This window comes from Dermacentor silvarum, chromosome 3 (genome assembly GCF_013339745.2).
Source record: "Dermacentor silvarum isolate Dsil-2018 chromosome 3, BIME_Dsil_1.4, whole genome shotgun sequence".
NCBI classification, from domain to species: Eukaryota; Metazoa; Arthropoda; class Arachnida; order Ixodida; family Ixodidae; genus Dermacentor; species Dermacentor silvarum.
The window spans coordinates 125,666,671-125,678,706 of NC_051156.1; positions in this window are offsets into that span (position 1 = coordinate 125,666,671).

Sequence of the window (12,036 nt, forward strand, 5' to 3'; positions counted from 1 at the left end):
TGGCTACGGCACACCCCACCACACCGCACCGCAGCACGTCATACTGTTCAACGGTCCATATGGACGCTGCCCAGCTAGGCTAAGAAAACCAGCTGAAGGCGGCTCGATAACAGCGAAAGACGCTTGGGAGACAGTGCGCACTGCCCAGCTATAAGAAAAGCGTCTGAATGAAGCGCCACACAACGTGGCGCCATCTCTCAAAACCCGCGCCGCGGAACTCGCAGACCGCTGGCGTTCAAAAGAGCACAGATATCCTTGTCCCAGCGCCAAAATATGACAATCAAGTGTATGGTGCCCTGTATCTGCCTTTTGAACATCGCTATTGGAAATGACAAATAAACCTTCAGCGTACTATACTTTACAGCTTGAGTGATCGTGTGAGCAAACATTAGGAAGAGCTCGGAAGAAATATTTTTATAACTTGTTTGGGCAGTAACTAGCGTATATAATGCGGTCCTGTACAAAGGGTTGGTGGCCACAGACCGCATTTTCTTAAATTTTGACTCGATGCCCGGACGTTCTCGTTCGAGTACCCCGTATAACGTCTGTGGCTTTTGCCTCAAGGTCACTTGATGGTCGCCGACAACGTCAGCGAAAAGCATTTCATGCTTAACAACTAGAAGGGAGCATGACGCCCAACAGCTACGCTCGGCAAGTCAGATAACCACACTGCGTGCAAAATGACTCAGGCTTGCCCAAAAAGCGGTCCGCGTAAGCACGTGAGAGGAAAGACAAGGTCGGGCCGCCTAAGCAACTTTTGGCATGGGCCTTGGCCAGGCCTATGAGCTTCAGGCTCGGGTCGGGCTCTGCCGTCAGTCTGGCCCACCATTTACGGCCTGCAATTTTCAGCCTTCAGACTGTCGGCGACATTTTTTGATCTACCTGGGAGTCTACTGAGCTTTAAAATGGTGCTTACTGATAACTAATCTCCTAAACTCCGGTTTAGGAGATTAGTTATCAGTAAGCACCATTTCGCGAACGCGCGAGCAGCGGCTCGAGCACGTTCGCGCGGGAACCGATTTTTCGCACAGGCGCAACAAAAATGCACAGAGCCCTAGCCATGAACAGCTTCGCTCTAAAATCATGCAACCAATATTGCAAGTACCGAAGAGCCTGAGTGCCGCTCGCTGCTGGCGTTGAGGTAGAATTTCGAGTTTCTACGCTTGGATGCCCAGATTCGATACAACGTCACACCCTTTTTGTTAGCTTTATTTCAAATTATTTTTGACCCTTTGTCTAACGTGGCTAAATCATGACCGCCAATGACAGGATGACAGCAAGCAGTGCGTCCTCACTATCCCTCGAAAGCCACATTTATCAAGACCCTCGGATAATGTGTTTCAGTACGTTTCTTAAACTGTTACAGTAAGTGTACTGCACTGTATTCGCATGTGCTTACTGCCACGTTTAAGAGCAGCGCAAAAAAAAAACACAAACACATGAACCGATGGTCCGAGGGATGTGGCTGTTTGGCAGTAATCACAGCGCACTGCTTACCGTTATCTTACCCTTGTACGATGTGAGGGGCGAAACTGGATTATGCCCAGTCAGACATAGCGCCGCAACAAATACAAAATAAAAAAAAATGTATTTTGCTGGCGACGCACTCGTGTACCCTAGCGTAAAAACCGGAAGTTATATTGAAACGCTGAGAACAGGAATTTCGAACCATATCTCTACTCGGAATACTAACGACTCACGGCAAACTGTCTAGGCATGTGCCGCAATATCTTTGTTGGTTTTAGAGTTTCCGGAGGCCAATTATTGACCACTTTACGTATATAACACTTCAAATTTTTATCCATAACATATGAAAACCTAGAGCAAGTTCTAAACGTCGGCTTAGGAAAACGAGCCTGCAGCCGCTGTTGCGCTGATTGCCATTGAAATGAGCTACTGCAGGTAGATTTCCCCTCATGTTTGCATGGAACCACACCGGCAGCAATGAATACTATAACAAAATGAAGCAGCATCAAACTACAAGCACTGCAAGCATAATCTTGGGCCTTGATCTTAAAAAGGCTTTTGATAATGCCAACCACGCAATCATATTGGAAAACGTAGAACGAATAGGACTAGGCCAACGAACGTATAACTACTTCAAGAGCTTCCTCTCAGATAGGAAAACAGTCAGCTCCGTCGGAGGACTCACGTCGCCTGAGATCAACAACGCGGGGGGGGGGGGGGCGGCACGCCGCCAGGCTCTGTTTAAACTCGCCTTGATGGGACTCCCCGCAAAACTAAATCACATAGAGTCCCTCAATCACACAATTTACGCGGACGATATTACTATCTGGGTCTGTGATGGTAGCGACGGATCAATAGAACAAAGACTCCAGACCGCAATAAACACAGTGGAGGAACACCTCATATAAACAGGCCTCACATGCTCTGCAGGACAATCCGAACATCTCTTATACCGCCCCGCACTTAGGGGCAGGCCTCCAAAAGGATACAACAGAAACGAGGCTCATGAGGAAATCAAGCGACACACCAAGACCGGGAGGAATATCCCAATAGTCAACCAGCTGAAGGTGCTGGGTCCAGTAATCGAGAACAACAGTACAAACGAGGAAAGCATAAGGAAGTTAGACACAAAGGTAACAAACACAATCAAACGAATTACTAACAAGCACCAGGGTATGACGTTAGAAAGTATCACATGGCTCATACAATCATACGTAATCAGTAACATCACATACATAGCAGCCTTCCACAATTGGTTTGCCACTGAGAAGACCAAAATTAACAACCTCATAAAAGGCATACAAACTAGCACCAGGAATTCCCATCAGTACGAGCACGGATCTCTTCCTAAAGTTAGGACTCCACAGCAACTGGACGAACTCATAGAAGTACAACAAACATCTCAGGCGGAACTGCTAACCAAAACCAATACATGACGGCGTATGCTACGCAAGCTAGGAATGCATTACCACAATCAATATGGGAAGAGGACGATAACGAGATAAATTCGTGACAAACTCCTAGTACCAAATATACCCAAGAATATGAATCTAGTTTACGACAAGGGCAAACGCACGTACGAGTAGAGCAGAGAAAATGATCCAAAGCTATGGGTCAGACAACAGAGCAACCTTCGTAGACGCGGCTGAATACCCACACAGAAATATCTGCGTGGCAGTAGTCGTAAATCACACCCAAAAACCCCTTACAAGCGTGTCAGTTAATACCAAACATTCCGAGACAGCAGAGGAGGTAGCCATTGCACTAGCATTGGTCTCCATGAATGCTCAATACATCATTAGCGATTCTCAGGTGGTCATTAGAAACTATGCTAAGAGTACGATCTCTCCTGAGGCGTGGCACATCATCAGAGTCAACGAAGCAAAATTATCCATGCAGAGAAGAACGGCAGGCAATTGCTCTGGTCCGCAGTGCATATGACTCCAGAATTTGCGCAGTCATACCCAGAGAGGTAGCACACCACGAAGTTCGAGGTCTTACTCGCCGAGCTGAGCAAGAAGGGACTTCTATCACTCAGGGGAACGCGGAGGAGGAGATCTGGAGAGAAAAAGACAGATTAACAAAATTTAGCGATATTACCAAATTCGATCAAAATCGGAGGTGAACATTACCACCGCCTCACAATAAACTGAACAGAGCTGAGTCCGTTGCATGGAGGCGATTACAAACAGAAACCTATACGAGTCCCGCGCAATAAAGACTTTCTACCCCGAGCATACGTGAGCGATATAGGCAAGCTATGCAAGTCTGCTAGAGACACCTTTCAAAACATGTTGTGGGGATGTAAAATATATCAAGATAAAATGGCCGTCTCCCCAGGAAATCTGCGGGCGCGGTGGTCGACGGCGCTGCTAAGCTCAGAACTCCCAAATCAACTTTGGGCTCTCCAGCGAGCTATGGAAACCGTGCGCGAGCAGCAGCTCCCAGTGGCCATCTAGGCGTCCCCAGGCCCGGGCCTCCCAATCGCCAGATTTCAAATAAGGTTATGTCACTCACTCACTCAGAGTTTTCTGAGGCCAATTATTGACCACTTTACATATATATTACTTCAAATTTTCGTCCATAGTGTATCGAAAGCCTAGAGCAACTTCTAAACGCCGGCTTAAGAAAACGAGCCTTCAGCCGCTGTTCGCTGATTGATATCGAAATGAGCTACTGCACGTAGATGTCCCTTCATGTTTTCATAGCACCACACCAACAGCTATGAATACTATAACAAAACGAAGCAGCATCAAACTACAAGTGTGGACGGACACGACCGACTATGGTGCTATACGTATGCACCTTACGTCCCCTCATAGGCCACCGTATGGACGCGTTGCTGATTTTCAATGTATTATAATTGGTCTGCATAGCGGTATGCTTAAAGCACAGACTTCCGCGGAAACGTCAAGAAGGACCAACTTGCGACTTACAAAGTAAACGGTACTACAAGGATGACTCGCGCCTGTTCGCACACGAAAAATGAAGGCCACTTGTAGATCGGCCAGCGGAGCTAACTGTTCGAGCAAGGGTTGTGCTTGGCTACTTCGGCATAAATGATATTTCCTTCAATTTGTCCAGCACTGTTTCGACTTCGACAGCTTGGTAAACTTTAAGTATACAAACGAAGCCCGCAACACCGGACGCCTTCTCTTCAATCACTCAAGCGTAGCGCAGCGCAGCGTAATGACCTCATTGTCCCATTTACGAGACGCACGAGTTCTCAAAGTAGCGAAAGTATCGAAATGGCAGCGAAAACAATGTTTTTGTTTCCCTTTCATTCTGTGAAAGGCTGCATCGATCCAGTAAAAGCAAATGCGGCATTTGTACACAGGCGCGGATCCAGGGGGGGTGTCCGGATGTCCTGAACCCCCCCCCCCCCCCCTCAAATTTCTGCATCGCCCCCTCGCTGACAGAGCGATGGCCCTGTCGCAATTATATATATATATATATATATATATATATATATATATATATGGCCACCAGCATTCTTCAAAACTATTTTTTGCGATGATGATGAATAAACATTTATTAGGCCCAAAATATATTGGTGGTGCCCACAGGTACCAGACGGGGTGGTTCCCTAGTTACGGGACCCATATGTTCCCAGCCGCTCCTCGCCCCTCTCCGTCAGTGCGAGCTGAATCGGTAGGGCGGGGCTGGATAACAAGGTCTCCCATCGCTCAAGGGGTTGGGGATTGGCGGTGCTGGCGGGAAGGGGAGGAGGGGTGTCTTGAGTTCTGTGCACTCGGCCAAGATGTGCGGCAGGGTGCCCTAAGCTAAGTGAGATGATAATTATCGCTATGAGCAGCCCAATTAACTAAAATTGAACAACTATTTTTTATGAGGTTGTTAATTTTTGTATTCTCAGTGGCAAACCAATTGTGGAAGGCTGCTATGTATGTGATGTTACTGATTACGAATGATTGTATGAGCCATGTGATACTTTCTACCGTCATACCCTGGTGCTTGTTAATTAAGTAAGCTGAAATATTTTTCGCGTGTACCGTTGGTATCAGCCCTGTAGAAGTAAGGCGAGCTCGCTCACAAGCTTAGTTGTATTCCGTAGGAGTGTGGTGTCGTGAAGTTGCCGTAGTTTTTCTCATAAACATCTTGGACCTCCTGACGCCGGCCGTGCCTTACTCGCCCCGTCGGTGGCGTCGAATGAACGAGGGGACATCCCTTTTGCCAAGCACGCCGAGGTCCGCTCGAGCGCGCCTGATTAACTTAGTTTCCCCTTGGGGTGTCAACGGTTACCTCATTCGCTGTCATCGCTTCCGCGACCAACCTGCTTAATCAAAGAGATCTCTCGCTGAAGTGTTCATATATAAATAAATACAACTAACAGCTAAACTAAGAACTACGCATAGGCAACTTTTTTTAGCTGTAGCACTCATTGTGATCACAGTTGCACGTTGACAATATCCAGTACGAGCACAGTACCGTTCGTACGCTACAAGTTTTTCATTGTGACTTCGCAGTTTTATTGTCGTACATTAAGCATAGGAGGCTCAAACCCGCCGGATCCGTTCATCTGAGTGGGCGTTCTCGCGGAGCGGGGCGAAGTCTCGAGCCACGGCTGCGAAGTGGGGGAGCGTGACGTCAGCGGCGAACGCCAGCGCGCGGGCCTAGGATGGCGTCGCGTGGTTAGAGAAACGGGAGCAGATGCGCACCTTGTGTAAAGGATGACGTCGCGTGAGAAACAAAACATGAAGACGCTGGCTCGCGCTCTCGGCTACTACGCCACATCGTTATTCTTGTAGGTGGCGTCGTGAGTCTTCATACGTGGTGATTCGCAAATCGTAAACAACCAGCGTAGTGGTTGCCGCGTTGGAACGTAGCGTTACGCCCGTATTCAAGAACGTTCCTGTAGTCAACGCAACACCTCGACTCAAGAGGAAATATAGCACCGCCATCCCTCCGAAGAAGTGGTCACTGAGCTTCATGATCATTCATGGGAATTCTTTTAAATTGTCGCGTCTTTATCAGCCTAGAGGAGGCGCTGTGCTCGAGAAGGTGGAGTGGAGGAAGAGCTTCGAGTCGAATGCTGTTTGAGAATAGGGGAGTTAGTCCTCCAAATCAAACGAAGGTGTATCAGCCGAAAACAAAGAATCTTCTTAAGGAAATCAAGGTGTCCCAACAGAACTCCAAAGACGGACCCGTGCTTACGAATTTATAACGAACCTGCAAAAGATCATCCCAAATTTTATTTTAAGAAACAATACAGGCTTAGATATACCGGGTGTTCAAAGTTAAGTTTTATGGATTTCTTAAAATTAGACACTGGCTGGCACGTGAAGGCCATCTGCGCAAATAAGTTATGTGGCCAGCGGGACACAAAGTGAGATGATAATTATCGCTTTTAGCAGCCGAATTAACTAAAATTGAATAATTAACTTTTTATTGACTTCAGTAAGTGTGCATGTTTGTATTCAAAAGTTAAAGGCAGTCATGTTTCTACACACTTTCACTTGGAAGAATTCTTCTAGCACGTCTGTGCTCCGAGATATCCAACTCCAAATTTTAATTGTCGTTCGCATGATACGCATGCAACTTGCAAGAGAGTGAGGATCGGCGCAAAGCTCCTCCCTGATGTGACACCGCTGTTGCGTGCGGCATTTAGTCTGACAACGGGGCGGAGGAATTGGCAAAGATAATAACTGTCCCCCTTCCCCTCACGGCTGGTGAAATGAAAAAAAAAATCGAAGAACCCGTAACCGCTGTCGTAACACGCGACCGCGCAGCCTGTAAAGATTGCGGCAGCTGCCATGCCGAGATAATGGCGCGAGCGGAAAAGCCGGAGGGCAGTACGCGTGCGTAATGATGACTAGACGACCGGGCATGGTCCTAGCCTGGGCTACGCAAATAAAGTGACTGCTGATTTCCAAGTATTGTAAGTTTTATTGAAATCAAGAGTAACAACGGCACCATCAACAGCAGAAACCTTTTTAGCTATGCTAACGAATATTTCATGCTGCCGCTTTAAGTTTGGTGTTGTGAAGTACAAATCTCATGACAACACTTCACCCATCAAGATGTCAATGCCCTAAAAATGTTCAAAATGCCTCCCTTCCACAGCAACGCAAAGCATAAACCGCTCTCGCGTCGACTCGATTATTCTGCGCAGTACGACAATTGAAATTTGGAGTCGGATATCTCGGAGCACGGACACGCTAGAATAATTCTTCCGACTGATACTGTGTATAAACACGACTGTCTCTAAGTTTTCAATACAAACATACCCACTTACTGCAGTCAACAAAAAAATAGTTGTTCAATTTTAGTTAATTGGGCTGCTCACAGCGATAATTATTATCTCACTTTGTGCCCCCCTAGCCACATAACTTATTTGCACAGGTGGTCTTCGCGTGTGCCTAATTTTAAGAAAACCATAAAGCTTAGTTTTGAACACCCTGTATTATCAGGCACAGCCGCCAAGCACATGGCTGTATTGGGTAACGCCCTTTTCCTATAAGCTCGGAGAAACCGATACCTGGCTTCGCTACAGGTCTTCTTTCTCTTTCTGGGGTTTTACGTGCCAAAACGAGTTCTGATTATGGGGCAGTGGCGCACCGACGGGGGGGGGGGGGGGATTCGGGGGTCGTAACCCCCCCCCCCTCCCCCTGAGGCCGAGTCTACAGGTGTTGCTCTAGCCGTATAAAACGCGGGTTTATCGTGAGCAAAAACGGTAAATATCGGTAAATAAGAAAGGCTACTATCATCATCATCATCATTGACAGAAGCTGACCCCCCTCCCCCCCCCCCCCCTCGGAGAAAACCTGGATCTGCCCCTGGTTGTACAAGAGAGAGAGAATAAAACATTTATTATTGAAAATTAATAGCCGTTTTGTGGTCGGACCTCCTAGTCCGGAAGACCATTGGCTTTTGCCGCCGTCCGGGCTCGGTTGACCTGTTGTTGTTGTTGTTGCTGTTCGGGTCCGAGCTGGACAGGGTCGCCTCCCACTCGACTGCCGTCGGATTATGTTTGGCCGATATTTGCGGATTCTGTTGGCACGCCCAGACCATGTGGTATAACGTGGCCGTCTGGGTACAGAATTTGCATTGCGGATTGTATGTCATGGAATCTATCTTTGATAATACGTAAGGATTTGGAAAGGACAATGTTTGTAAGCGTCTCCATGCTACCTGCGTTGCCTTATCTAATTTGGGATCAGGCGGGGGTAAAGTGCGTCTACTCAGCCGGAGGTGTTGTATGATCTCAGAATATGAAAGAAGGGGCTGAGGATCGTCCTGGTCAGCGCGAAGTTGTGCTGTGGAGGAATCGGTGGAGCCCCGGTGTAGAAGTTCTCGGGCGGAGGCATGAGCAATCTCATTGCCTCAAACTCCCGTGTGCCCTGGTACCCACAGCAGCTGTTTCCACTGACCCTCTTGACTATTGGCCGCAGCCTGTTGCAGTATTGAGTGTGCGAGGTGGCCGACTTGACCTGTTGCGAAATTGCGATACGCCGCCTGAGAATCCGTGAGAACAAAGGTGGCTCTTGGATTACGCATGGCTAAGGCTATACCGGCCTCTTCCATGGCTGTGATGTCCATTCCGGTGGCCGAGATGCAGTCTACCACCTGTCCCCTGTGTACAACGGTTGCCGTGGAGCGGTTGTGCAGGGGTCCGGCGGCATCTACAAAGAAGGCACCTGCGTGATCCGAATACTTGTCGTAGGCTTTGGCTCTGGCAGTTCTCCTGTTTTCATGGTGGACGGGGTGCATATTACGTGGCAACGGGCGAGTGATGATATCCTGCTGCCATTCTGGTGGTAGTGATCGCTTGCTGGCGACCTGAGTGGGTGGATTGATGCCCAGTGCTTCTAGTGTTTGCGACCTGCTTTGGTGCGTGCGAGCCGAATGACTTGGTTCATGTAATGAGCTTGGAAGAGTTCTGACGCTGTATTGTAGATGCCCATTTCAAGGAGCCTGTCATTCACGGCCCATGGTGGTAGAGTGAGGGCTTTCCTATATGTAAGTCGGAGTAGACGGTCCAGTTTGAGTTCGTCCTTTTTGAGAACGCGCAGGTACGGGAAGCTGTAAGTGACACGACTGATCACAAAGGCCTGTACGAGACGCAGTATGTCCGCTTCTTTAATGCCACGGTGTCGATTGGCAATCCTGGATATCATTCGGGAGATATTGGTGCAGGTAGTGCGGAGCTTTTGAATTGCTGCGTTGTTGTTGCCCTGATAATTAATGTATGCTCCCAGGACGCGGATAGTGTCCACTTCCTTGACCGGGGCTTGATGGAGTTGGATATTCAACTGAATTTGGTTGCCACGCTTCCTAAATACCAGGAGTTCTGCTTTAGTAGGGGAGCATCGAAGTCCGCAAGCGAGACCGATGCGCTCTACAGTTTCTGCTGCCCGTTGGAGTGCTTCTTCCATCTGTCCCATGCTGCCGGTGTTGGTCCATATAGTGATATCATCTGCGTATAGAGCGTGCTTGATTCCGGGTATCTCGTTGAGTGCCCTAGGCAGGTCCAGTAGTGCTATATTAAACAGCAGTGGCGAGATTACTGCCCCTTGCGGTGTGCCAGAGTCCCCCATTGTGATGGGGGCAGATTTTGTGTCGCCAGCTCGTATGGTCACGTGACGGTTGTGCAGGAAGTCGCGCACGTAGTCGTATGTACGCTGTCCGATTCCGATTCTAGCCAAGTTGTTCAGGATGGCTGAGTGCCGGACATTATCAAAGGCTCCCTGAAAGTCAATCGCCAGAATGGCGCGCTCCTGTTGCGTGACTCCGCTGGGGCGATCGATTATGTCGTACTTGAGTTGGAATAGAACATCCTGTGCCGATAAATGCGCTCTAAAGCCAAACATTGTATGTGGGAAGAGGTCGTTAGCTTCCATGTATTCAGTGATCCTGATTTGAAGTGCTTTCTCCATGACCTTCCCTGCACAGGAGGTGAGTGAGATGGGACGAAGGTTGTCAATATTGATGCAGTTTCCGGGTTTGGGAATAAAGACAACTTCAGCCGATTTCCATTCCCGCTGAAGCATACCTTCTTGCCAATACTTATTAATTTGGTCGGCAAAGAGCTCGAGCATGTCGTCACTTGAGTTGGCCATAAGGGTGGTAGTAATTTGGTCTGGACCTGGAGCCGTTCCTCGACGCATCCTGTCAATTGCCACTCTGATCTCTGCAGTCGTGAAGTCACGGTCCATTTCCGGGTTTGCGGTTCCGTTGTATGCGGAAATGTGGTCAGCGCTCACGGAGGTATTGATGTATTTGTCCTCCACATCTCGAAAGAGTTGAGCTGTGTCCCCTGCATTAGCATGGATTGCCCGCTGAAGATTTCGACGGGCGGCTCCACGTGATTGTTCCGGGTCTATTAGATACCTGAGTAGGTGCCAGGCTGATTTAGTGTGTAATGCGCCCGTAAGTGCGTCACACTTGGCGAACCAATTTTCTTTTGCGAGTTTCGTGGCGTATTCCTCTGCCTGTGCCGTGACCTCCGCGATGCGCTGTCTGAGCTTGCGGTTTAGCTTCTGGCGCTTCCATCGTCTGGTCAGTTGATGTCTTGCGTCCCAGACATGGAGCAGATGCTGATCAACTGCTGGTGTTTCCGGGGTAGTTGAGATTGTCTTGGTCACTTCCTGCTTTTGTTTTATAAGGGTTCGTGCCCATTCGTCATAAGAATTGGGCGGCTGGTGAAACGGAAAGTTTTCCGTTTTGCGAAAGGCTTGCCAGTCAACCAGTTGTGTTGATTTATTGCGGACTTTATGCCGACCATATGTTATGGTGGTATGGATGATGTAATGATCGCTGCCCAGCGCTTCCTCGGAGTTTAGCCATTTTGGTTGCGGAGCAATTAGAGTCATGGTGAGATCCGGGCATGTGTCTCGCGATACGCTGTTGCCAAGCCGCGTGGGATGGTCCGCGTCAGTGAGTAGCGTGAGCCCTTCGAGCGTCATTAGGGTATGTAATTTCCGCCCTTTAACGTCTTCAATGACGTAGCCCCAATCCGCATGTTTGGCGTTGAAGTCGCCTACCACTATCAAAGGAGCCCGTGCTGCCATGGATTTGGCCTTGCGAATGACCTCCGTAAACGTATGGTGTCGGTCCGCAGGCCGGCTGTATATATTTAGGACGTATATTGATTGATGGCATTTTTTGCGTGGCAGAAATTGGACGAATACATATTGTAAGGCAGCGGCCCTGAGGTCGAGGTCATGCTGTAAAGCTGCATATTGATTATTGACAAACGTGACTGCCGATATGCTATCGGCACTAGCGTAAGCCGTGTACGAGGATAGTTTTGCTGCCTGTTGCCCGACATCTTGTAGAGCTATAATTTCTGGTATCGATTCTAGCGTTTGAATATATTGATGCAGTGATGCTGCTTTACGGCGAAAACTGCGACAGTTCCACTGAATTACTGTAAATTGCGGATCGCGACTAGCCATCATGTGGCGTAGTGGAGGCGTCGTCGCTGTCTGGATTGATGGATAGAGCTGCAGCTGGCATATCACGTCGTCCAGACAGGAGCTTGACACCCTTGCAATGCTTGCCTTCGTTGAGTTGAGTTACTTGCCTGTTGTGTTTGGCTATGATTGATTG